At 38.5% G+C, this 27,542-nt stretch overlaps 1 protein-coding gene across 8 annotated transcripts in view; it reads right to left on the bottom strand.

The window, feature by feature from the left end:
- Nucleotides 1-27,542, bottom strand: part of LOC138751791 (rho GTPase-activating protein 21-like) — a 228,084-nt gene that overhangs the window by 151,360 nt on the left and 49,182 nt on the right. The window contains exon 1 of one of the 8 annotated variants that reach the window (XM_069914580.1): nt 9,795-9,825. The exons of the other annotated variants lie outside the window; for them this stretch is intronic. The gene's annotated coding sequence lies outside the window, so the exon portion shown is untranslated. Of the gene's footprint in view, nt 1-9,794; nt 9,826-27,542 lie in introns of those variants that run through there. 8 annotated transcript variants of the gene reach the window in all.

Genomic DNA, 27,542 nt, shown 5'->3' with positions numbered 1-27,542 from the left:
AATGTAAATTACCTGGACTGCACTCTCCAGCTTGCCTGTACTTGGCCTTGGGCCATTGGCTGTTGTAATTGGATTAACCCTCCTGGCACCGAGCCATTGGGTTCCTGTAAATGATCTGGGCTGGACCTTCTAGCATTATAAAGGACCATGGTTTCCTTTGTTCTCTCTCTCAACTCTTTGTGGCCTGTGAGTATCACCTTCTGTATTGGGTTGGGGTGAGTCCCGAGGCCAGTTAGTTAGAGCCGTGTCTATACAGGTCAAGGGGTGGGGGCACGTAGCGTTACCTTCATCTGATTGTTAACTGTATGTGTGTTTGTGTCATTCCTAAGTTTTGTCGGTTTTCCCTCGTTACCCGCAGTGCATGTTCATACACTTGTGAACTGTGCGTTTCAGTTACTTTAGCATTTAGATTTCATTGTTTCCTCTGCATCTCTTGAGAATAGACTTGTGTTCTGTACCTTGATCTTGGTCTCTTCTTTCTTATTCCAATCTCTTACTAACTTCTCATGCACATCAAATTTCCTTTCAGCAGTGTTGGTTTTCTTGGCCATTTCTATCACTTTCAACTTAAAGCTTACTTCATATTTTAATCGATGCTGGTTGTGTCAATGGACCCTCCACGATAGCAATCACCTCCAGTCAATACCAAGCAGATCAATCTGTGCCGCCTATGGGGGTCAACGTATATGCGGTCAATGGCCTATCTCAGGCATCATGAGCTTTGGGGGTCGACATATATACTGGTCAACGGGGCACTTTAGGCAGCCAGAAAATGGGGGTAAACTTGTACACTGGATATGCCATAAAACTCTTAAAATTAGGCTGAAAAGGGGGGGGGGGGGGGGCGTGAGTTATATGCCGGTCAGCATAGGCCAAAATATATGATAATTGGTTAAATATATGATAATTGATAACTGATATCCAACAATAAATTTAAAGGTGGTTGGGAATTGGAATAACAAGAATTGCTTCCAGGCACTCAATGGGATCATATTTTTCGACAGTAAATCCTTCATCAATTTGTGTACATAATTCCTTGATTCAGTTCAAGGTGGTACATTGGGCACATATGTTAAAGATAAATTGGCCAATATTTTTCTCACTGTAAGCCTTACTTGTGATAGGTGCAAAGTTGAGGTAGCCACTTTAACTCATGTTCTGGTCATGTTCAAAACTAGATAATTTCTGGACAAGGATCTTCAAAAACCTAACAAAAGGTCTAGATCAGAATTACAACCAACTCTATTAACAGCTATTTTTGGAATCACACCAGCGGAGTATGGGCATATGCCTGTTTCCGCACAGCAAATAATTGCCTTTTCAGTATTATTGGCTAGAAAAGCCGTATTACTTAAATGGAAGGATCCTAACTCACCTAATCTAATGGCTCTCTGCTGTCATGTCATGTTTAAGTTTGGAAAAAATTAGGAGTCGAACATTTGATACATCTTTAAATTTGAAGATGTTTGGCAACCGTTTATTCAATATTTCCATATAGTTTAAGAATCATAATTTTATATTGGATTCTCTCCTAGTTCCTTATGCTAAATTTGGTTTTAACCAGGAAACCCTTTGTTTTCCTACTTTACTCTCAGAATTGACTGCCCAACCCCTTTTACTTTTATTTCTTTAGATTAGAGAGAATTTTGAAATAAAAATTAATTTTTTTCTCTCTAAATAAACAAAATGAAAAATAAAAGAAAGGCAGGGAACTCAGTTGAACCTCATCCTGTCCTAAACTTTGTATGTTTTCTGCCAAGAACCAGTGAATAGCAAGTAGGAAGGGCAAATTATCATTCAATAGTGGGGGAGGGGTCAAATCCATAATTGTGATATATTGTAGGATACCCATTGTTTACAACACTAAGCTAATCTTAGTCATAAACTGAAAAAATATGAATATTTAAAATTGCACATTTAATAACTAGCACATTGTTAGATTACTTACACTGTTAAAATATTACAAAATATTAAAATATTACAGCGTTTAATCTTTATGAATTATATACAACTTATTGAAAAGATAAAATTGTGGCTAGACATCGGTGTTTGGTTTAATTAATATGCAATTATTGCAACCCATCAGGTCAGATTTTTCTTCCCTGTTAGTCCCATTCCACTGGAGGATGAACAATGATATCACAGGCAAAGGGGGTTGCAATGTCATAAAATCATCCATTTCAGAAGGCCTTTGACAAGGTGCTGCACACAGGTTGCTATATAAGATAGAGGCACATGATAATACAGGAAAGGTACCAGTGTGGATGGATATAAGATATATATTTTTTTCATAAAATGCGCACACGCATATAACGTGGGAACATTTTAAACGAAGTAAACATATTTTCGTAAAGCGTGCACATGCATATACCGTGTGGGTGTACATTCCAATCACAAGAGCAATTTGCATTTACTTGGGATAGGAGACAATAAATATTCCATTGTCACACTATCTAACACAGTTAATCTCCTGTGATTTACAACCCTTTCAACTTCCCCAGAGGAGTCAATTTCATAGTCTAAGATGATATCATCCTGCAAGGTTCATCTGAGACCGTTATCTCAAGAGGCGCTTGATATGTTAATCTTCTCCCTCGGGGATGGGTCTGGCCAATTAACATTAATAAAGTGCAGTGTCCTTAGCCTGAAAATCCTGTTTCTCGGAATATCATGGCACTCAGGCCAAAGGGATATTTCCGAGACTGCCAAGATCAAAATGTTGAATTTTGCTATTTTGTCTGGACATCGGTGTTTGGTTTAATTAATATGCAATTATTGCAAGCCATCAGGTCAGATTTTTCTTCCCTGTTAGTCCCATTCCACTGGAGGATGAACAATGATATCACAGGCAGAGGGGGTTGCAATGTCATAAAATCATCCATTTCAGAAGGCCAATTCCCACATTTGTCTGTAAATTGTACATGTGTGTTTCACTGCTGCTATTACATTCCCACGCTCACTATAAATTACACATGTTGTTTATTGCTGCTGCAATTTTCCCATCCCCGCTATAAATCATGTGCATTGTTTCATTGTTGCTATTTCTTTCCCACACCCGCTATAAATTGTGCGTGCTGTTTCAACATGTAAACTCACATAAAATGCACAGTGGATTACCCAGTTTGTATAAACGCAAATAATGTTCACGATATATGTGTAAAAATACAGTAATTAACCGTCAGATGGCAATGAGTGGGTGTAAACTGGGCCTTTTCTGGCTGGCTGACAGTGACTAGAGGTGTTCCACAGAGTTCAGCGTTGGGTCCTCCATTTTTCATGCTATATGTAAATGCTTTAGATGGCAAAATTGATGGCTTTGTAACCAATTTTGCAGATGACATGAAGATAGATGAGCAGTGCTGAGAAAGCAGGGAGACTGCAGAGGGATTGAACAGGTTTGGAAAATAAGCAAAGTTACAATTTAGGGAAGTGTATGGTTATGCACTTGGTTAGACTATTTTCTAAATGAGGCAGAGGTTCAAATGGATTTAGGAGACTCAGTGCAGAATTCACTAAAGGTTAGCTTGCAGACTGGTCAGTAAGGAAGACATATCAATATTAGCACTCATTTGGAAAGGACGAGAATATAAAAGATGCTGATGCTTTATAAGGTGCTGGTCAACAACATTTGGAGTATAGTGAGCAGTTTTGGGCCTATATCTATGGAAGGATATACTGAAGTTGGGAGAGATCCAGAAAGTTTATGAGAAATATCTCAGATGAATGTATGAGGAGCATTTGATGGCTCTAGACCTTAAACTCTAGAGTTTAGAAGGATGAAGGGAGATCTCATTGAAACATACAAATATTTAAATGTATAATTGATGTCTGCAACTAGTGGCCACAGCTTCAGAATAAAAGGACATCCCTTTAGAACAGAGATGAGAAGAAATTTGTTCAACTGGAGGATGGTGTATCTGTGGAATTCAATGCCACAAACAGCTGTGGAAGTCATTGGATAAATTTAAAGTGGTAGTCAAAGCTTTTTAATTAGTAAGGCACAAAAGATTACAAAGCGAAGGCAAGAAAATGGGGTTGAAAGGAAGAATTCAATAGCCATGAATCGAATGACAGAGCAGATGAAGGAGTGAATGACCTAATTCTATTCCCATCTCTTATGGTTGTGGATTCCTCCATCAATAGGCAAAGTAATTGAAAACTGTGATCATTGAAATAAGATAGATTTTGACTCATTTGTGAACCTCTGAATAGAAAAGTTGTGCTACTCTCATTCACTAATCTATATGAACATTTAATGAGATAGATTTAGAGAATGTTATTTGCAGGTGAAATAATATTCAGTTTGTGCTATTATGAGCAAGAAATGTTTCCACTTATGGAGAAAAAAAATAAGGATTATATATTTAAAGCTTTAATTAATCTAGTCGTCAATTCAGAAAAAAAACTTTCAGAAAAGACTACCAAAAATGTGAAAGTTAATACCACAAATAGTAATCAAAATATGTACAAGGAATATAAATATATTATGACAGTTCAAAGTGGGAACAGGCTTGTAAGGAAGAGGGATGAAAAAAAGCAGAATTGCAAAAAAAAATTAAATTCTGCACTGCATCTGCTTGAAACAGAACCCCTCAAGATTAGTCAGGTAGCTTGCATAGACACATGCCATTCAGTCCAACACTTGCACATCGACCAGAGGGCATCCATCTATATTAATCCCATCTTCCACCAATTGACCCACAGCTTTCTATGTCTTGGTGATTCAAGTTTATGTCTAGAACAGCCATTCTCAATAGGGGCATCAACTATGGACTGAAATCATAATTTTTTAAAATGATTTTATGTAGTCAGTGGGAGAGAAGTACAGAAGAAAACCACTAAACTTGACTGCTTCACAGAAAATGGGGCCCATAAATTTTGAACAAAGTCTGGAGGGGCCACAGCCAAAATAAAAGTTGAGAATGGCTGGTCTAGATACTTCTTAAATACTGTCAGGACTCTGCTTCTATCACACTCTGAGGCAAAGCATTCCAGTTACTCATTGGATGAAAAAGGTCCCCCATAAATCACTTCTAAATCTCTTGCCCCTCGAGTTTAATCCACTTCTAATAAAGTAAACCTCAAAAATCCTTCCCCCCCCTTTAATACTCTTAATAATTTTAAAACTTCATTTATATGCCTTCTTAACTTCCTCTACTCCAGGGAAAGCAGACCTTGCCACTCTAGTCTCTCCTTACAACGGAAACATTCCATCCAAGGTAACATACATTTACATTTCTTTATTTGTTTGCATGTGAATGTTGTGTACAATTTTTATTTTTGCACTACCGATAAGTGTTAATTCTGCCTGGCCTGCAGGGTGGTATGTAATGTCATATATGTACTCTGACAATAAATCTGAAATCTGATACATGTGAATCTCCTCCTTACCCTTTCCAGCATTATATCTTTCCTATAAAGGGTTAAAAATTAGTTTTTTTTTAAATTACGACAATCCAAAATACATTTATTGAAGATCAGCAAAATCAACAGATTATCCTTTATAGAATTTCTGGGATATTCTTTCATAAATGGCTATGGTGAATTATTTTAGAAAAATGATGGATGATCCTGTTTCCTTGTTGGACAGAAGATTCATGAATTTGAAAGCATGCACCATCAGATTCAAGATCCTTTTCTTCTCCTTATCTGTTGAATGGACCCCTCACTAGTCCAATAATGTTGTCCTTTGGATGGTTTCAACTGAATAACACAATATGCTGTAGTTTTGTTTTATTTTTGCAGTTCCTGTTGGACTAGAGTTTGGGTTGTCTTCCCTGGATAGCACACAAAATTTTTCCACTTTATCTCGATACACATGACAATAAACGAGTAAAAGCACAATGCTGGAGAAACTCAGTGGGTCAAACAATGTACTTTATATCAATTAAAGTACACTGTTTGACCTGCTGAGTTATTCCATGCATATAAAGTACACTGTTTGACCCACTGAGTTTCTCCAGCATGGTGTTTTGAATTCAATCACAAGTGTCTATAAATTTTCTTGTTTTACCTTTTCCAATAAACAACATTGAAACAGAAAATTCACTGAGGATTTATCACGTCAAAGTCAACTTTTAGACTTTTCAACAAATGGTAGAATCTCAAAGGGGATTCAGTTACAAGATAAAGGGGTGTAATTTAAAATCCTCAATTGGAACATTAAACAGCACAGTACAGGCTCTTCAGCCCATGATTTTGTGCCAACCTACATAAACCTACTCCACAACAATCTAATCTTTCCTTACCTCACCCTTTATTATTTTGACATCCAAGTGCCTATCTAAGAATCGTTCGAATGTCCCTATTGTATCAGCCTCCACCACCACCCCAGGCACACACCATTTGCATTCTCTGTACAAACAAAACTTACATCTGACACCTACTCTAAAATTTCCTCCACTCATCTTAAACAGATGCCCTCTGGTATTTTCTGCAGTTGAAAATACAAGAAGACATCTGTTTTTAAGTGAGTGGAGGAAATAGTGCAGGCTGCCTACTCTATCAATGGTTTTATCTTATATAATCCATTAAGCCAACTCATCCTTCGTTGCTCCAAAGCGAAAAACTCTAGCTGCCAACCTTGCTTCAGAAGACATGTTCTCCAATCCAGGTCACATCCTGGTAAATCTCCTCTGCACCCTCTCTAGAAGACATCTACATGCTTTGTGTAATGTGACCAGAACTGAACATAATACTCCAAGTGTGGCCTAACCATTGGCCAGCACAGTTGGCGTAGTGATTAGTGCAACACCTTGACAGCACCAGCGATCATGATGGGTCTGGGGTTAGAGTCCGGCACTGTTCATGAGGAGTTTGCACTTTCTCCCTGTGTCTGTGTGGGTTTTCTCCCGGGGCTCTGGTTTCCTTCCACCGTTCAAAACATACCAGGGGTGCAGGTGAATAGGGTGTAAATTGGGTGGCACGAACTCGTGGGCCAAGATGGCCTGTTGCCATGCTGTATATCTAAATTAAAAATGTAGCCAGAGTTTTATGGAACGGCAATATTACCTTAATCAATTTCCTTTGTCACTTCCTTTAAAATCTCAATTAGGCTCGAGAGTCACAGCCTCACCCTCAGAAAGCCATGCTGACTATCCCTGAAAAGACTACACTTTTCTAAACGCTCCCTATGAATTCTCTGCATTAGCTTGCCTACTACTGATACAAGGCTCACTATAATCCCCAGGATTCTCCCACTTACCTTTCTTAAACAAGGGAACCACATTTGCCATTCTTCAATTCTCCATACTTCTCCTCTGGCCAGGGATGATGCAAAGATCATCACCAATGCCCCAGCAATCTCTTCCCTTGCTTCTATATCCTGCCCTGTCCCAGGATCTTATCCATTGGAATATTTTGAAGAAGATCGAGCTCTTCTTCTTTCTTAACCTCAAATGTTCAGCACATTGGTCTGTTCTATCCTGACCTCACAATCTCCAAGATCCCTCTCCGAAGTGAATACTGAAGCTACCTCCTTTGTCTCCAGGCACACATTCCCTTTTATCCCCTAATCAGTCCTACCCTCAATTCTAACAAATAAACAGGTCATCACTGACTTAAGTGGAATAAGAAATAGCTTTTGTGCATGGAAATAGAAATGTAGATAATAAATCGATCTTAAATAAATCGAAACTGGAAGATTGGGAAAACTTTAAGAGACAACAAAGGGTTACAAAGCGGGTAATAAGAAATGGGAAAAAGGATTATAAAAGTAAATTGGCACAAAATATAAAAACAGAAAGCAAAAAATTTTATAAATATATAAAACGGAAGAGGGTGGCCAGAGTTAACATAGGACCCTTGGAAGATGAGAAAGAAAAACTGGTAGTGAAACATGAGGAAATGGCCGAGGCATTAAACAAATATTTAGTGTCAGTCTTCACGGTGGAAGACATGTCCAGCATGCCCAAGTGCGGAGTTAAGGATGCGAATGTTGGGGAGGGCCTTGATAAAATAGTTGTTACAAAGGAAGTAGTGATGGAGAAACTAATGGGACTAAAGCCAGACAAATCACCTGGTCCTGATGATATGCATCCAAGGGTTCTGAAGGAAATGGCAGAAGTTATAGTTGATGCATTGGTGGTCATATACCAAAATTCCTTAGATTCTGGGCAGGTCCCGGCAGTCTGGAAGACAGCAAATGTCACGCCACTTTTTAAGAAGGGATGTAGGCAGAAGTCTGGAAATTATCGGCCAATTAGCTTGATGTCTGTAGTTGGAAAAATGCTTGAAGCCGTCATTAAAGATGAAATAGTGAAACTTTTGGAACGCAAGGGTTCAATCAGGCAGACACAGCATGGTTTTAGAAAGGGAAGATCTTGTTTGACAAACTTGTTAGGATTCTTTGAGGATATAATGGGTGTGGTAGATAGAGGGGAACAGGTTGATGTTGTATATTTGGATTTCCAGAAAGCGTTTGATAAGGTGCCGCACAAGAGACTTATCAGTAAGTTACGGGAAAGTGGAGTCCGGGGAAGTATATTGGTCTGGATTGAAAATTGGTTGTCTGACAGGAGGCAGAGAGTCGGGATAAATGGGAGTTTTTCAGGTTGGCAGAGAGTGGTAAGTGGGGTGCCACAGGGGTCAGTGTTAGGCCCACAACTGTTCATCATTTACACTGATGACTTGGAGGAAGGGACAAAATGTGGTGTAGCCAAGTTTGCAGATGACACCAAATTGAGTGGAAGAGCAAATTGTAATGAGGATGTGGAGAGGCTGCAGATGAATATCGTTAAGCTGGATGAGTGGGCAAAGGTCTGGCAGATGGAGTACAATGTTAGTAAGTGTGAGGTTATCCACTTTGGTAAGAAAAATAAAAGAGCTGAACATTATTTAAAGGGTGAAAAACTACAGCATGCTGTTGTGCAGAGGGACTTGGGAGTGCTTGTGCATGAATCGCAAAAAGTTAGGTTGCAGGTGCAGCAGGTTATTAAGAAGGCAAATGGAATGTTGGCCTTCATCGCTAGAGGAATTGAATTTAGGAGTAGGGAGGTAATGTTGGAACTGTATAAGGTACTGGTGAGACCGCAGAACTGTGTCCAGTTCTGGTCTCCATATTTGAGGAAGGAGACGGTCCAGAGGAGGTTTACTAGGTTGATCCCTGGGATGAAGGGGTTGACTTATGATGAAAGATTAAATCGTCTAGGATTGTATTCGCTTGAGTTCAGAAGAATGAGAGGAGATCTTATAGAAACATATAGGATTATGAAGGGCATGGATAGGATAGATATAGGAAGGTTTTTTGAGCTGGCCGGGGAAACTAAAACGAGAGGACACAGTCTCAAGATTCGGAGGAGTAGATTTAGGACAGAGATGAGGAAAAATAGTTTTTCCCCAGAGAGTAGTGAATGTTTGGAATTCTCTAACCAGGGAAGTGGTTGAGGCTACCTCATTAAACATATTTAAAATTCGGATAGATAAATTTTTACATGATAGAGAAATTAGGGGATATGGGGAGAAGGCAAGTAGGTGGAGTTAGGTCATAAATTAGATCAGCCATGATCGTATTGAATGGCAGAGCAGGCTCGATGGGCCATTTTTGGCCTACTCCTGTTCCTATTTCCTATGTTCCTACTTCCTATGTTCCTATTAAAAATAGGTCACAGAGATGAACCAGGAAGTCACAGAGCAGCAAATTTTAAATCTTTGAATTTTATTTTTAAAAATACATAGAAGAAAATGATTCAGGTCTTTAAAACCCTTGCCTCCCAATTTCACCCAATTAACCTACAATCCATTACATTATGGAGGGTGGGAAGAAACCTATGCAGATACAGGAAGGACGCACTTACAGGCAGCACCAGATTCGAACCCAAGTCGCTCGCACTGAAATAGCGTCACCACCAGCTGTGCAAATACATGGAATAGGTAATAAATTAGACACTGGACTAAAAAAAAAACAAAAGATTGAAATATGAAGAGCAAGGAACTAATTGTGATATAAAAGGATTTTGAGATTGCCAAGATGTTAAATTTCTAATACAATACTGCATTTGATGGCACCACGAATTCAAAACAGCGAGGTGAGAAAACATGCAAAGCTACAAGAGATGAGAATAGAACTCCTCCCCAGGACTCCACACAGAAGAGTGTTGGACTGGTCCTAACAGTAGACTAGTACTTTCCAGTAACACACTTATGTGCAATATTAGAGAAGGGCAGATTTACAACATCAGCACTCCACAAGGATGTATACTTAGTTCCTTACTACCTCCAGAGAGGTAAACTGCCTATCAAATAACAAGGAGATAGAATACATGAAAGAAATTGAAAATATGTTGGCACTTCTTTCTCCTTGGATGCTAAATATCTGGTTATTTCAAACATTCTTGATTTTTATTTAAAAACTGCAGAATTTACCTTTAATATTAAAATATTCAGGAAAATATGATGAATAATCTGATACTTTTTGAATTGACCTTAATCAACATCGAATTACTCTAAGACTGGGCTGTGTGAAATGCACTTCAAATAGGAATTCATTGGTGCTTAATTTTTTGGCATGTTCTATTACTGTTAGGTGGCACTCCATAAATCAATCTCTCAAAACAATTGTAAAAATAACCTGCTATGATGTCCCATACTGGTTAAAACATCATTCTCTAATTTGGGTCACAATTGAACAATCCAAAATAAACACACCTTGCTCAAATTGGCATTAATCATTGGCTTAATCACCTCCAGAATAATTACTGAAATTCTGCCTGTAATTACACACAGAAATCTAACTAAAAGACAATTTATGATGTATAATTCTATTCGTAGCATAGAAAGGATTCTAGTGCTGTAATAAAACATGCTGACCATAAAATTAGCCCAGTGTGACAGGGTATATAAAGTATAGATATGTTTTTGGGAGATAAATTGGGAAAGGTTTGTTAGAGCAGGTCACATACAAACACTTTAAAACAGATCTTATTTGAAATACTGGAGCTGTGCCCCATGCTAGACAGGCTGGCTCCACAGCTTTTGCAAGAGCTTTGAAGAGTGCTCATGGATTGTTGTTTACAAAAGGCAACAGATGAAAGATCTTGTTGGAGCCGCAGATTGTCTGGAAGAGAGTTTGTTGTTCTAAGAGGAGCATGTGGTTTTGCAAGCAGAGAGAGTCAATCAGGCTTTATCTCAAAGAGAGAGATCACTTCTACAGTGGAAAGCCCCATTTTAGAAGACTGCCTGGTTAAAGCCCTTGTGGTTTATGCAAGAGGAGAGGACTGGCTTTCTAATGTTTCACTTGGAATAAGAGAAACGAAAAGAAAATTTGTGGTGTCCTGAAAGAAAGAGGTTATCATCTGGAGAACCCTGAAGGGGCAAGTTTTGTCAGTAAGACACTGGAGTGGCTGATTAAAAATGAATCAGTTGTGGATGTCATCGTACAACAAATCTCTCTCTGAAAACCGACATGAACCTTCCTGAGTGGTAACCATTTTCCTTTCAAGCACCAAAGCCTGGTGAACTTTATAAATGTTAAATTCTGTGCACCGTTTAAAAATTGCCCGCGACCAGTGAACTTGAAGGAGTGAGAAGAGAGATTGGACTGTGAACCAAAGAACCTTTCTGAACTTACACACACACACACACATTACATATACATGTGCTTAGAATTAAGTTAGTTAATAGTGATAAGTTAAAGTTTGATTCTATTTTCATATTTAAAGTTAAATAAAAGCAACTTTTGTTTAAGTAACCATTAGTCTTGGTGAGTATCTATTGCTGCTTGGTTTTGGGGTCCTCTGGTCTCGTAACACCAGAAAGATACACATTTGACATTTTTTGGGATAATAATGCATTTCTGAAAATAAATCATCATATCCATTCAAAAATAAATTTATCTATTTTAATCTTATATTTGGAAACAGATAAATTAAAAAGGAATTGTCTGAACTCAGTATTTGCCCATTACTGTTAAAACATGGTTAATAGATGCCAAAACAGTACAATTCCACACCTTCAATCTCAATAAAATGTGGAATAGCACGGTACTAGAACAGACCCTTCAGCCCCCGATGTAAGTGGTAAGCTACAGCAAGCAAATTTTTCATTGTATCTGCACTTACAGTATGTATTTTAATAATAAACTCTTTTTTATTGACCAAACTTGGTTATATCCCTTCATCTTCTGTCTGTTCATGTGCCAATCTAAACGCCTCTCAAAAGTTATGATCTTATCTGCTTTCGGCACCTCCCCTAGAGGCACAGTCCAGTCATTTACCACTCTGTGCAAAAAGAGGCCTTGAAAATCTGCCGTAAACTCTTCCTCCATCATCTTAATACTATGTCCTGAGCAAAGGTAAGAAACTGCATCATACGAATTTCAAATTCTCATTTCCTTAAACACACCAGATAATTACAGCAATGCCATACAGTGTCATTGTCATACTGGAAGAGGAATATATACATTACAACTCCAATTATACAAAATGGTCAGAACCGGGCCTATTTCAGAAAACGATATATTTAGATAACGGCATTTTTTTAAAAAAACAACCCAGTAGCAAAGGAAATAATTTGTAACAATGTTTAAACAACAACAAACAACAAGAGAAGGCTTTTTTGAAGTATGAAATAATGTTTAATTCTCATCAAAAAAAAACCTGAACAAAATAAGATAAATCCAACACCAAAAAACTCAAAATTCTAGTCAGAGGTTTTTCCAAAATTCAACCCATGATGTCAGTTTGGCTCCGGAAAAAAAATCTGATAACTGAAGATTTTTGATTGTTTTGGATATATTCCTTTATCCAAAATTTTTCGTAGGCAAAATTATGTCATTTCAGCTTCAAAATTTTTCAGATAAATGAGGATTTTAAATTTTTCTGAAATCCTTAATCAGTGGTTCCCAACCTTTTTCTTTCCACTCACATACCATTTTAAGTATTCCCTATGCCATAGGTCCTCTGTAATTAGTAAGGGATTGCTTAAGGTGGTATGTGGGTGGAAAGAAAATGTTTGAAAACCACTGTTTTAATTGTATCTAATTAGCTCGTTATGTACACGGTTTCATAACTCCAAAGGAAATGGGCCAATGACAATTTTTCTCAAACAAAATATTTCAGTAACAATTGGGTCTGGAGCGGTGATTCTCAATCTTCCCTTCCCACTCACATACCACCTTAAGCAATCCCTTACTAATCACAGAGCACTGATGGGATAGAGATTAATTAAAGTGATATGTGAGTGGAAAGAAAAAGTTGGGAACCACTGTCCTTAATTAACCGAAAAAAATTTTTTAGAGCCAAGAGATATCACTTCCACGTTCAAAAAATTTAGGATAACTGAAGATTTTGGATAATCGGAGTTGTATTATAATTAAAATCCTCAAGGTCAGTTTACGTTAGCTCAAATTCTTCACAGACGGTTGAAAAATGCAAGTGATGGGCCATTCAGACTGACCCCTGTCTTGCCATCAGTAAGGTCTTGGCAGTTTATTCTCTCAATGCCAGATTCCTGCACTAACTTTCACATCTCCAGATACCCTTAACATCTTAAAACGTCAACTTCCATCTTAAAAATGTACAGCCATGGAGCTTTTATCGTCTTTCAACATCTCCTGTTTGATAACATTCCTTCTCAACTTTGTGCTAGACAGTTGACTACTTACTTTAGGACAATGAAACAGAAACTCCATATCTGTCCAACGAAGTGTGGCTTAGAAGTCTGTATGATCATTTTTCAAAACTCAGAAGAGTTCTGGCCCAGCAACCTAATCTCTTTCCAGAAGGAAAAAACTGTCTGCCCAGGAATCAATCTGTAATTTTTTTTGCTGCAATGTCTCCTTCACAAGTGCATCTCTTTGGCTTTGGAGAACTGAGTTTCACATACATTTCAGATGCAATCGAACCAGAGTGATGGAAGGGTATTTAAATCCTCTTGCAATTCCTTCAAGTTCCTGGAGCCAGCACATTGAAGCAATTGTGAAGAAGGCGCATCAATATCTCTACTTTCAAAGGCCTTTTCACATTGGCAACCCACTAAATTGGCATGTGACCGGCCCATTTTGAAATATCGATAGGATCATTCACACTGGACCAAGAAAAACTGGTTCCGTGTGCTCTTTCGCATTACCAACCTCCAGCGCTGACATCCTCAGTAATGTATTACGTATTCACAGGCAGTACATGCATTGCTCTATCAGGAGATTACCCACACCTCAGTCCAGCTCCTCACTCTCCCAGGGGTGGGGGTGGAGTTGTGAGTGAGAAAACAGATTCAATGGGTCTCAAAAGCAAGGACTCTGAACACAGTTCTGTTGTAAATGATTTTATTTGCAAAAGGCAGGCTTGTGAAAATGGTAACGGGGATATCACGTATACACAATTTATAGTGAGGGCATTAAAGTGGTAGCAGAAATAAAACACATACTAGAGTGGGAAAATCGCGCCGGCAATGAAACGCATAAAAACCATCAGAACTGCTCGAAGTAATTGAGGATTTTGTTTAAAACTCCATACCACAAGAGTTCAATTTGATGAACAACACGTGGACTGTTTGTAGTTATTCTGACAAGTTCATGTTGTTGTTCTCATTCTGCACTCTTTCCACATGCTAGTTAAGTGTTTTCCGCTGTGATCTTACCTTTTTGCTCTTTCCATTCCCTGCCTCAGAATATCATAAGCGCACCACTAATGGGACTGAGCATACCTAGGCTCCAGTTCAAACTGGAGCTGATTTGAAACAGACCGGCTATGATACTACCTTCCTAGGCAATTAATTCCCAGGTCGATTTGGAGCCCCCATATCGATTCGGGAGTGTTCACACTGGTATGTGAACTGGTAAATTGCTGGTTAATTACTGGTTTCAAGTGCCACTGTGAAAGGAGCTTAAACTCTGAGGAGATTAGCCATGTTGCTGAATTTCCACGTGTACTGTGTGAAGTACCCCTGTTGAAGTTCAACAACATGGCCACACCAAGGTCTGTTTTGGAAACTCTGGCACCTAGGAACACAGAAAGCTGCAGAAAGTGGCAAACTTAGCAAAGTCCATCACAAATTTATGGGCCTCAGCACCTCATTGCTTAAGAAATTGATGTGAGAAACTGCATTAAGAAGGCAGCCAAGATCATAAGGAATCCCATCACCCTGGTCACAACCTTTTCTCTCTGCTAGCTTCAGGCAGTAAGCACCTGAAATCCAGCACCTTGAGTTTCAAAAGCAGTTTTTTCCCCAAAAAGTAATCAGGATCTTGAACCATTCTGAACCTATAACCATAAATCAGTCTGGGACCACCAAAAGATCAGTTTGCACACCAAACGACATCAACATCAACTTCTCCAATTTCCATGAACTCCCCTCTTTTCCCAACCCCCTTCCCTCCTCTGAGTTACCCCCAACATCTCCCCACCACTTCATAGGCTTTTTCTTTTGACACTCCCAGTTGTAACCTCTTACTTGTTATCCTGTACTCCTCCCTGCCCCTTCCTCCCACCTCCCCTCCTCTCCTCTCTCCCCACCTAGTTATTCAGACACCAGCCTGTTTTTTTGATGAAAGCCTGACAAAGGAGCCCAGCTCCAAAACGTTGATCCTTTCCTTCCTACGAATGCTGTAGTACCTGCTGAATTTCTCCAGCATGTTTTCCTTAAACTATTTGCAGTGCTGATTATTTGCCTAGCTCCCCTTTTCATTCTCTATCATTGTGGATGTCTTCAATCAGGCCAACCTGAAGAAGTCTTTGATAAACTACAACCAACATGTCACATGCAAGACCAGGGGAATGAACACATTCGATCACTGCTACTCCACCATGAAAAACGCATGCTGAGCCATACCACGACTGCACTTCGGCAAGTTTGATCACCTGGCTGATCTTCTACTCCTGGCATACAAGCAAGAGACTAAAGACCACAGCACCAGCAGCGAAGATGGTAAAAGTATAGTCAAGGGAGGTGGAGGAGTGCCACCAGGACTGCTTTGAATTGGTGGACTGGAACATATTCAAGAACTCATCCATAGACTTGAATGAATGTGCAAAAGATGTAACTGACTTCATCAAGACCTGCATGGATGTGCCCATGTGCAAACATTGGGTGCTCCCCAGCCAGAAGCCCTGGATGAATCAGAGAATCTGCAACCTGCTGAGGATGAGAACAAAGGCATTTAAGGCCTGGGATCAAGATCTTTACAAGAATTTCATGACTTGTTCATGACAATAAATCCTGATTCTAATATATTTATTATTTCTTTTTTCATTCTGGCATATTGTGGTAATTTAATGTATGTTATGGTGTATTTTACGTACTTTTTGATTGCAGCAAGAATTTCAGTGCATCTGCACATTGTACTAATGAGTTCATTGTATACAACAATAAACTCATTAATCATTACTCAATGAAGATCAACATGGCCTCTTACTTCCTAATTTCTTGCTGTGCTCGCTTATTAATTTTCAGTGATTGGTGTTCAAAAAAAAAACACCCAACCCCCTCTGATCACCAACAGCATTCAATCTCTCACGATTAAAATACAAATTTGGAGTGCTTTTTTGTAAACTATACTTTATACTCCAACACAGGTCCCACCCTTTCCTTTAAAACTGTCTTGATCTCTCAAAGCTCCCTGCATCCTCCTCACAGCTGACAATGCACACAAACTTGGTATCATTAATTAGCATCATGGATACATTACCTTTGATCTTCTCCCAATCGCTGATATTGATTGAGCAAAGCTGGGCCCCATTGATTTAAAACAATCTTCAGGCTTGCTGCTCCTCTCCACTGATCACCAACCTAATCTGAAAATGACTTACTTATTGGTAATTATTTCCAACCAGTAACTGAGGACTTCACAGCACTCTTCGCCACATGAAATGCTCCTCAATCCATGCCATAATCTTTTTTATTAAAATATTTTTTTAATAATAAGAAAATCCATAGCACATACAATTATAATTAAAAGCAAGGCATAAATCATATCCAACATTAAGTTTTTAAAAAATCAGAAAAGTATGTTAAATATTAAGTAGAACATAGATAAAGCACAACTGAAATGTCACTACACATACAGAGGAAAAAAACCCAAAGTAGGAATCTTCTTGTAATAACAAGAAATACATCAATATTAATGCCCATTGATCTAGATGCCTCAATGAATAAAATAAACAGAAAACCCCATTAAAAAGAAAAAAATTAGGAAAAAAAACTCTATTAATAATCTAATTAATTTATCACCTAGCTCTAAACAAGGTAATTCTGTCTAATTAATGAGCATATGACCCTCAGGCACCAGACACGAGATCCCAGTAGCATCCACACCACCTACAACTCCACATCTTAACAAATTCAAGCCTTTTATCTTTAATGTTGTATCTAATTTTTTCCAAACTTAAAAAAAGACATAATATCAAGTAACCATTGAATACGTGTAGGTATAGAGTTATCCTTCCATTTCATCAAAATTGCTCATTTGGCTTTTAGCGAGGAAAAACCTAGGATTTTCTTTGGTGTTAAGATAAAAGATATATCCTCTTCTAGAGAATAACCAAATAAGGCAATTAAAGGACATGGTTCTAATTTAATCTTAACTAGTGATCAAGTTTGGAAAACATTTTTCCACAATCTTTCTAAATTAGAGCACTCCCAAAACATATAAATCAATGAATCTTCAAAAATTTTACACTTATCACATAAAGGACCAATATCAGAATAGAAACAAGCTGGTTTGACTTTGGACATGGTGTCCTATGCACCACCTTAAATTGTTACAAACAATGTGTGCACAAAATGAGGAGTCATTAGTCAAATAAAGAATGGTGACCCAATCTTCATCTGAAAATGATACACTCCGTGCCATTATTCTACCCCAGTTTTCTTTAAGCGATCTGTTACAACTTGCTTATATTTAAATTTACTTTTTTTGCAATATGGTAGAAGTTGATTCAGGCCATTTAAACCCATGCTGCCCAATAACATCCAATTAGCCTATACCCTCTACATTTTGGAAGACGGGAGGAAACCTGTGCTCCCAGGGAAAACTCATGCAGGTCACAGGGAGAACATACAAACTCCTTCAAATAGTACTGGATTTGAACCTAGGTTGCTGGCACTGTAATATCGTCGCCCAATTACAGTTTCTAGCTGCGTCAGGCTATGAATGCCAGGCTAATTGGTCTAGAGTTTACTACCTTAATACTGTAATAGCAGAGGTCGACAGCATCGAGTCCACGCTGCTGAAGATCCAGCTGCGCTGGATGGGTCACGTCTCCAGAATGGAGGACCATCGCCTTCCCAAGATCGTGTTATATGGCGAGCTCTCCACTGGCCACCGTGACAGAGGTGCACCAAAGAAAAGGTACAAGGACTGCCTAAAGAAATCTCTTGGTTCCTGCCACATTGACCACCGCCAGTGGGCTGATAACGCCTCAAACCGTGCATCTTGGCGCCTCACAGTTTGGCGGGCAGCAACCTCCTTTGAAGAAGACCGCAGAGCCCACCTCACTGACAAAAGGCAAAGGAGGAAAAACCCAACACCCAACCCCAACCAACCAATTTTCCCCTGCAACCGCTGCAATCGTGTCTACCTGTCCCGCATCGGACTTGTCAGCCACAAACGAGCCTGCAGCTGACGTGGACTTTTTACCCCCTCCATAAATCTTCGTCCGCGAAGCCAAGCCAAAGACAAAGACTGTAATAGGGCACTTAAAAAATAATATTAGGCAGAGTGAACCTTGATTTACAATCAAGTTTGACAGATCTGTACAAAGTTTTTTTAAAAAGATCCCACAGAATAGATTAGGGTAAACGCAATGATGTAGTTTACTGAATGTTCAGAATTAGTATAGATATGATATTTGGGAAGGATAATAGTATTGACTGAGAAAAATTGTCTGTGGCCAAGGTGGAATGCTGTGGAGTCTGTATGTTTGGACAGAAAAAGAGCATAAATAAGCAAATCTTTGAAATCCTAGGGACCAAGGCATTTCTTTGGTTTTCAAATAATTTATTTTTATATATTAATTTGCTTTACCCAATTTCAAATTTATTTTCAGGTCCTCGTTCATTGTTGACTGTACATCTTTTGTTTTCTTCTGTGAAGATGACATAAAATTGTAATGATTCATTGTCAGATGTACTCAGAATCATGGACACTTATGAATATATATGCCCTGAATTTTGATGATGAGCAATTTATACAAAACATATTTTTGACATTATCAGAGGGATGTGAAAATGTTTTGATTGGAGTTGTTTTGAATATTTCATTTTGAGAATTTTCAATCAACATGCAATCAAAATGAAGAATAATAGAAAAGAAAAACATCAATATCAATAATATTAATGAAATATCGATCCATATGTAATTCAATTGTTACAAATAAAGAAAAATCACAATACTACTACAAAAATGCAAATTTAATGTCCATGTTGAACTAAAGGGAGAAAAAGATGATAGAAAGATAATAGAGAAAAAGAAGAACAAAATAAGAGGACCCTCCTCCCACCACAAGAAACAATTCAAAGTAAGAGAAAGAATAAGAAAGAAATGTCTGGCTTCACCTAGGATAAACCCCCACTCCCATCAAGGGACAAATAACCCAAGTTATCTAGGGTGCTCGGTACTGCAAGCACTGTTGGAGGGGGAAATCGTTAAAGATTGACCCTAATGGACGTTAGGTATGAATTCCATATTCTTGAAAATACATCATACTTGTTTCTGATGTTATAGGTGATCTTTTCCAGGGGAACACAATTACGTATTTTATCTTCCACAGGGCTAAACCTAGTTGGGAATCAGATTTCCAAGTAACTACTATGCATTTCCTGGCCATTGTTAAAGCGAGCTGAACAAATTTTAACTGATATTTCAACAGCTTCATTTTAGGTAATAGTCTTCTAAATTTCCCAATCAAATAATTCAGGTGCCTGATGATATCGAATTCTAGTAATTTTTTCCAGATAACTCAAATCTTCTCAGTACCTATTTCTTGACCACATCGAAAATATTGGTTTGATATTTCCAATTTCAATTTATGTAACTTTTGTGGAATAATGTATAAGCTGATGCAAGAAGTTATATTAATCATACTGTCCCTACATAAGTCAGACCAGAAAAATGGATCAATTTCTATTCCCAAATCTGATTCTCACCTTTGTCTTGATTTATCAAGCCCTTGTTTAAGGGCTCCCACTTGAAGTAAGGAATACATTTTTGAAATAATTTTTGGTGCTCTCCTTTCGAATCAGTCTCTATTTCTCTATACTGCAATAAGGTTGGTGCTGGACCTAATCTGTCCCTTATATAAGATCTAAACTGAAGATAACAGAAAAAAAGTATTTAAAACACCATATTTATTCTTCAGCATTAACTGTAGAGCGCACAGTCATCAGCAAAAAGTATTTCTTGAATGATTGTGTAGAGGCACTTCGTCGGTGTGTTGAGGCAGCAAAGGTCAAAGACAGAGTTGTCCAGTCAGTACCTCATGTATACTTCCTCCTCCAGACCTTGGACAGCACATGACAACATGCAAGTAAAGAACAGATTGAACAAGACTGGGGCTAGTACACAACCCTGCTTCACCCCATTAGAAATGGCAAATGTAGCTGATCCTATCATTCCATCATGGAGCAGCTGAAACATTTTTACAGATTTCTTTGGGCATCCATATCCATCAGTCTGTGCCAAACACCAACGCCATAGAACTAAAAATCACTGTTGATGACACCCAGCTGACAAATGTAAACAGCTTCAAATATTTGGGGAGCATCATCTTGAGTGATGGGCCTTTGGTCAAAGAAATTGACTCCAGGATCAGCAAGGCCTGCCAGGCTCTGGGAAGGCTGCATACAAGTGTGGTCAATCAACGCAATGTCTGCATCTCCACAAAGCTGAAAGTCTACAGAGTTCTGGTCATTCCTTCTCTCCTACATGGATGCAAGACCTTGATATCAAACAACTGGAGAAATTCAACAGGTGCGTCATCCATTCATCCTTGACATCCACTGGTAAGACCATGTCTTCAATCACAGTCATCAGAATGGACGACCATCGTATGCCTCGCCAGCTGCTGTATAATGAACTGAAGACTGGAAGGAGACCTCAAGGTTGTCCACGCAAGTGCTATAAAGGAAACACTACACTACAGTGACATCTAGCCAAGAGAACTAGAAGCTGCGTCTGCGGTCAGATCCCATTGATGACCCTATGCTAAGAAGCCTACACCAGTTTTGAAGACAGGCACTGCCAAAAACTGATGGAAAATCATGAACACATCACAAAGCAGTGATTACAAAAATGAACTTCCAGTTTCCCCATTGTGCTCGACTCTGCGCTTCCAGACCGGGACTGAAAAGTTATCTTCATGTCCACAGATGAACTGCACAATGTGTCTTCTTCAAACCGAAGGACTACCAATATTTATTCCTAATTTGCTAAAATGTCATAAATTGTCCCTGCTCATAACAATCCTCAATACACTTGACCCCTCTCTGGAACTAAATGTGAAGGATTTTATTATCAATCGTTAATGGAATTAACATATTTTGAGCCAGGGGTGTTTTAGGTGAAAGACCCCCGCCCATCCACAATTTGACCATTAATTGTATTCCATATTGTAATTCTATGCTTTAATAGGAGGGTTTCTTTAGGGCCAGATAATAATTTAGAATTCCATTTATATACAAGATTTTCTGCTATCCTCTCACCAACCATATGCAACTCCAATTTTACCCATGAATACTTGTCTCCTCCATCAAAGAGGGAGGTGATAAACTTCAAATGGGTTGCCCAAAAATATTTTTTGAAATCTAGGAGCATTAATATTCCTAATTCATAATTCCAAGTTAATTTATGAATAGAGACTCAGGAAGGCTTATCTTTCTACAGAAACTCCCCGATTCATTTAAGGTTTGATTGGAGGAGATTTTAACTTTTGTCTGGATCTGGTCTTGGACAAGTCGGCGAGGAAAGTAACATAGGCCAAGACAGCCAGAACTACCGAATTTTGTGGCTTTATTAGAGCTCAGTTAGATTTATTCTGTGAGATGAACTGTCCCTCTACTGCCAATAGTTTCTTATTGTGGGATACATTGAAGACTTATTTAATGAGCCAGATAATTGGATATACCAAAGGTACCATAAAGGGGCATATGAAAGAGATAAATGACTAGAAGCAGGAAATAACCCAATTGGAGAACGACTATCAAAGATCGGGCTCAGAGAATAAATATAGGAATTTAATGAACAAAAAGCTCAAATACAACACAATGCAAACATACAAGATAGAAAAGATGAACCTAAGATCTAAACAACAGTATTATGAGCTGGGGGAAAGACCCCATAAAGTCATGTCTTGGCAGATGAGGGCAGAAGTCTCAAGAACAATTAATGTGATTCAAACAGGGGAAAACAAGATTTCATATAAACCAAAGGAGATAAATGGAACATTTAGAAAGTTAGATACAGACCTGTACAAATCAGAATCAGTGGGAGACTCTGCTGAAATAAATGATTTCTTGCCTACATTAGAACTACCAAGTTTGGATCAAGATGAATGAGAGGCTGAACACCGCCTTCTCTAGAGTGGAGACTGAGAAAACCATGGACTCATTGCAGGCTAACAAATCACTAGAGGAGAATGGATTCCCTGCTGAAATTTATAAAGAGTTTAAGGATCTTTTAATGCCCCTTATTATGCGGGTGGTGGACCAAATGGCGGAGACACATACCATCCTGGAGTCTTTCTCAACAGCAATTATTTTTACGGTGATCCCCCCCCCCAAAAAAAAATACAGGGATCCACTGAATTCACCCCCCCCTCTCCACTCCTGTAGGCCCATTTCATTTATGAAATGTAGATTATAAAATTATAGCAAAAGCATTGGCCAATAGATTGGTTCAATATTTATAGGTTAATAAATCCAGGTCAATGTAGCCCTGGACATGGAGAAGGCCTTTGACAGACTGGAGTGGGACTTTTTATTCAAAATACTGGAGAGATTTAGATTGGGACAACCATTTATTAATGGGGTATGGATGCTCTATCATAAACCCCAAGTTAAAATTATTATGAATGAGCAAATGTCTCCAGTGTTCACCCTGGGTAGGTCCAGTAGGCAGGGATGCTCACTGTCCCCAGCATTGTTTATACTAGTTATTTAACTATTGGCAGAAACCATTCGACAGGATCTAGATATAAAGGGGTTCAAAGTGGGCCAGGAGGAGCATAAAATCTATTTATTTGCTGATGCTGTGTTAGTAAATTTGACGGACCCGTGGGGGGGGGGGGGGGGGGGGTGTCCGTTGGCTAGGCTAAGAACCCATACTGGAGAATTATGGCAAAATCTTTGGGTATAAGATTAATTTGGATAAGAGTGAAATTATGCCTTTGACAAAGGGGGAATTACAGTCCACACTAACAAGTGAGTCAATTTAAGTGGCCACAAGAGGGCATTAAATATTTGAAGATAAGAGTGGATAAGGATTTACGCAATTTATATAAAACTGATTATCTCCCTTTGCTTCGGAAGATTGAGGATCTTGGTAGATGTAGATGGAGGACTCTGCCCACAACTTTGGTGGGCAGGGTTAATTGTATTAAAATAAAAGTGATGCCAAGACAACAATATCTATTTCTGTCCTTGCTCATTCCATTGCCCCAGGTCTTCTTCAAGGTGCTCAACAGATGTGTCAGAATGTTTCTGTGGAATGGTAAGGTGTCGAGAACATTCATGGAAAAGTTGACTTGGGATTATAAATTGGGAGGTTTGAAATTACCAGATTTTTAAAAATACTACTGGGTGGCCCAATCGAGGTTTATTGCCTCATGAGGAGAGTGGTACCCTCTCCTGGGCACAAAGTGGCAACATATGGTAGGAGAAAAGATAGCAAGAGAGTTTATATATAAATAGGATATTAAATTGTTATCAGGGAAAACAAATAACCCTATATTAAAACATGTAATTCAGTTAGGGCAAAAAATAAATCAATGTTAGACTAAAGGCGGGGATATCTCCTAAAATGCCCTTAACCTAGAACAATACCCATGACTCCAAATAATAAGTTCCTGGACACCTGGTGCCAGAAGAGGATCAGGTATACTGAAAATTGTTATGAGCAAGGGCAGCTTATGTCATTTAAACAGCTGAGGGATAAATATGATTTGCCTAATAAAACATTTTTCTGCTATCTTCAGCTAAGATTTTTCTTAAGGGATGATTTGCAACCGTCTATGGTCCTACCCATGTGTAGTGACATGAAGATTCTAATTTGAAAGGGGAATACGCGCAATTTTATCTCTACGATATATCTCCTATTCCAAAGCGAGGGCCCGAAACCAGGCTTACACAGGTTGAAGGAAAGGTGGAAGTCAGACTTGGCTACACAATCCACAAGCAGTGCTGATCAGACCTGTGTCTGGACAGCAATGACAGTAGTTATTAATGCCAGGTACAGGTTGGTGCAATATAATTTCCTGCATCAACTGTACCTCACACCACAAAAATTACATAAACCTAAATAAGAAATCTCAGAGATGTGTTTTAGGTGTGGTATGGAGATTGGAACCTTCATCCATTCAACCTGGCTGTGTACAAAGGCAAGATCCTTCTGGGAGGACCTAAGGGACATTATGAAAAAAAATTATAAAATTCCAGATTTTCAATAGAATCCGGAATTATACCTTCTGGGAAACATTATGGGCATGAGTTTTAAATTGTCCGGATACCAAATTCAGTTTGCGAAGATTGCCTTGCTGGTAGCCAGGAAGAGTACAACAATCACATGGAAGACCGACTCCTAACTAAATATTATACAATGGAATATGGAAATGCAAAGTTGTATTCTCCTGGAGAAAATTAAGTACAATTTGCGCAAGAAATCTGGCACATTCATTAGGGTGTGGCAACCCCATCTGCAGCACATTGGTGCACAAATGCAATTATACCCGTTTTAGATAAAATGAATACTAGAGATCAGAGAAGTGGGTGGTGGCACGGGCAACGAGTCACTTGTATTTTGAGTTTAATGATATTTTGTTCTTCGTATTTGTTTAATTTATATAATTTGTTTTGAAATTTTTATTTAATTTCACATATACATTAAAAGACAAATTTCTTATTTGAAAATAATGAAAAAAATAATACATAGTTTTTTTTAAAATTCCCCCTCCCATTCTCCCCCCTCACCCCAACAACCCAACAAAAAGGAAAGAAAAAAAAAAGAAAGAAAACACCAAGATAGTATTTATAAAAAATTACTAAAACTATCCAATAAAATCTATCACATCTTAATATTATTGATTTTAGAAGTCGTAAGGTTCAGGTTGGGCAATTACAACTTAATTCCTACAATTTGTAAATAGGATTTCCAAATTTATTCAAAAATTTCAAATTTGTTACTTAAGTTATATGTAACTTTTTTCAAGTGGTATACAACAACCTCAACTTCAGTTAAAAGTGTTTCTTGCAGAAAAGCAATATACACTTTCATCTTTTTCATATATACCATTAATTTTTTCCCCATTTCACCCATTAATTAATATGATGATAATACCATCTGTCACCCATTCCTCGTCACATCCAACTCCTAATTCTACTACATTATCATATGTAGCCTATTATTATCATCTATTCCAGAGGTAAAGAACATCAGAAAAAGAATGGAAACCCTGTAAAGGTAGGAATAAAAGAGAAACCCCGACTAATGTGGTTACACAGAAAAACAACATTACTCCCCTCCATGTTATGGGCAATTTACTTAAAACATAAACAGATCACCCTTTATTAGTTAAAAATATTTCTGTTAAAAATGTCTTTCAGGTTGCACTCTGCTGCTCAGGTCTCATCTTTTCATGACCAATATCTGGCAAAGGGTCAGCATAGTTTTAGCCTTCTTTGGTTCAACAAAAGATTGTTTCGACTTCCTGGAACAAAAACCTTCGGGGTGGCAAGATATCTTAAAACAAAAGCGTAGCCTTTTTCCCACAGTACATTTTTAATTGGATTAAATTCCTTTATTTTCTTCAACAATTCAAAACTTATATCTGGATAGAAAAAGATCCTATTTCCATTATATTCTAAAGGTCCTTGTCTTTCCTTTGCTTGTTTAACTGCTAATTGCAAGATCTCTAATTTGATAACGAAGGTACTTAACCAGTATTAGTTGTGGCTTTTGATCAGGTTGTGGTTGGAGGTCTTAAAGCTCGATATGCTCTTTCTATCTCAATATTTCCTGAAATTCTTTAACTCCAAAAACTTTGTGGGATCCATTATTGCAAAAATCGTCCGATATCATCTCCTTCATCCCCTTCTTTGAATACCACAATTTTTATATTATTTCTTCAATTAAGGTTTTTGAAGGCACCCAATTTTTGAGCCATATGATCTTGAGCAATAGTAAACTTAGTTTGAATATACTGCATCAGATCTTTAATTGATTCAATTTCAAATTCTGAGGTAAAACACAGGATTCTATTGCGACTGGTTAAGTGAAAAAAAAACACACAAATGCTGGAGAAACTCAGCAGGTCAAACAATGCCTTTATGTAGCAAAGGTAAAGATACATCACCAACGTTTCAGGCTTGAGCACTTCATCAAGATGCATCTTTACCTTTGCTACATAAAGACATTGTTTGACCTGCTGAGTTTCTCCAGCATTTGTGTTCTTTCAATTTCAAATTCTACTTTAACTCTTTCTTCCACATCTTCACCACTACTTCTTCTATATATTTAGTTCTAACATTTGATTTTTCCTCAAATATACTTATGTGCTTTATTTCCTTCATTACCATCATTTGCTTATTTAAATTCTGTATATTCAAAGAGCGTATTCATTGTTGAGGTCTTTCATGGCTTGTTTCAGCATCATGCTGAAGAAGATTGAAAAGAGGGTTGGTGCGAGAACGCAGCCTTGCTTCATGCCATTGTTAATGGAGAAGGGTTCAGAGAGCTCATTGCTGTATCTGACCCGACCTTGTTGATTTTCGTGCAGTTGGATAACCATGTTGAGGAACTTTGGGGGGCATCCGGTACCGCACGGATGGCAGTCTCTTCAATCTGAGGCGCCTGCAAGCTCACACCAAGACACAAGAGCAACTTGTTCGTGAACTACTCTTTGCAGACGATGCCGCTTTAGTTGCCCATTCAGAGCCAGCTCTTCAGCGCTTGACGTCCTGTTTTGCGGAAACTGCCAAAATGTTTGGCCTGGAAGTCAGCCTGAAGAAGACTGAGGTCCTCCATCAGCCAGATCCCCACCATGACTACCAGCCCCCCCACATCTCCATCAGGTACACAAAACTCAAAACGGTCAACCAGTTTACCTATCTTGGATGCACCATTTCATCATATGCAAGGATCGACGACGAGATAGACAACAGACTCGCCAAGGCAAATAGCGCCTTTGGAAGACTACACAAAAGAGTCTGGAAAAACAACCAACTGAAAAACCTTACAAAGATAAGCGTATACAGAGCCGTTGTCATACCCACACTCCTGTTCGGCTCCGAATCATGGGTCCTCTACTGGCATCACCTACGGCTCCTAGAACACTTCCACCAGCGTTGTCTCCGCTCCATCCTCAACATTCATTGGAGCGACTTCATCCCTAACATCGAAG

Source organism: Narcine bancroftii, chromosome 1 (genome assembly GCF_036971445.1).
Source record: "Narcine bancroftii isolate sNarBan1 chromosome 1, sNarBan1.hap1, whole genome shotgun sequence".
Classification (NCBI taxonomy): domain Eukaryota; kingdom Metazoa; phylum Chordata; class Chondrichthyes; order Torpediniformes; family Narcinidae; genus Narcine; species Narcine bancroftii.
This window is presented reverse-complemented; position numbering and strand designations above follow the sequence as displayed.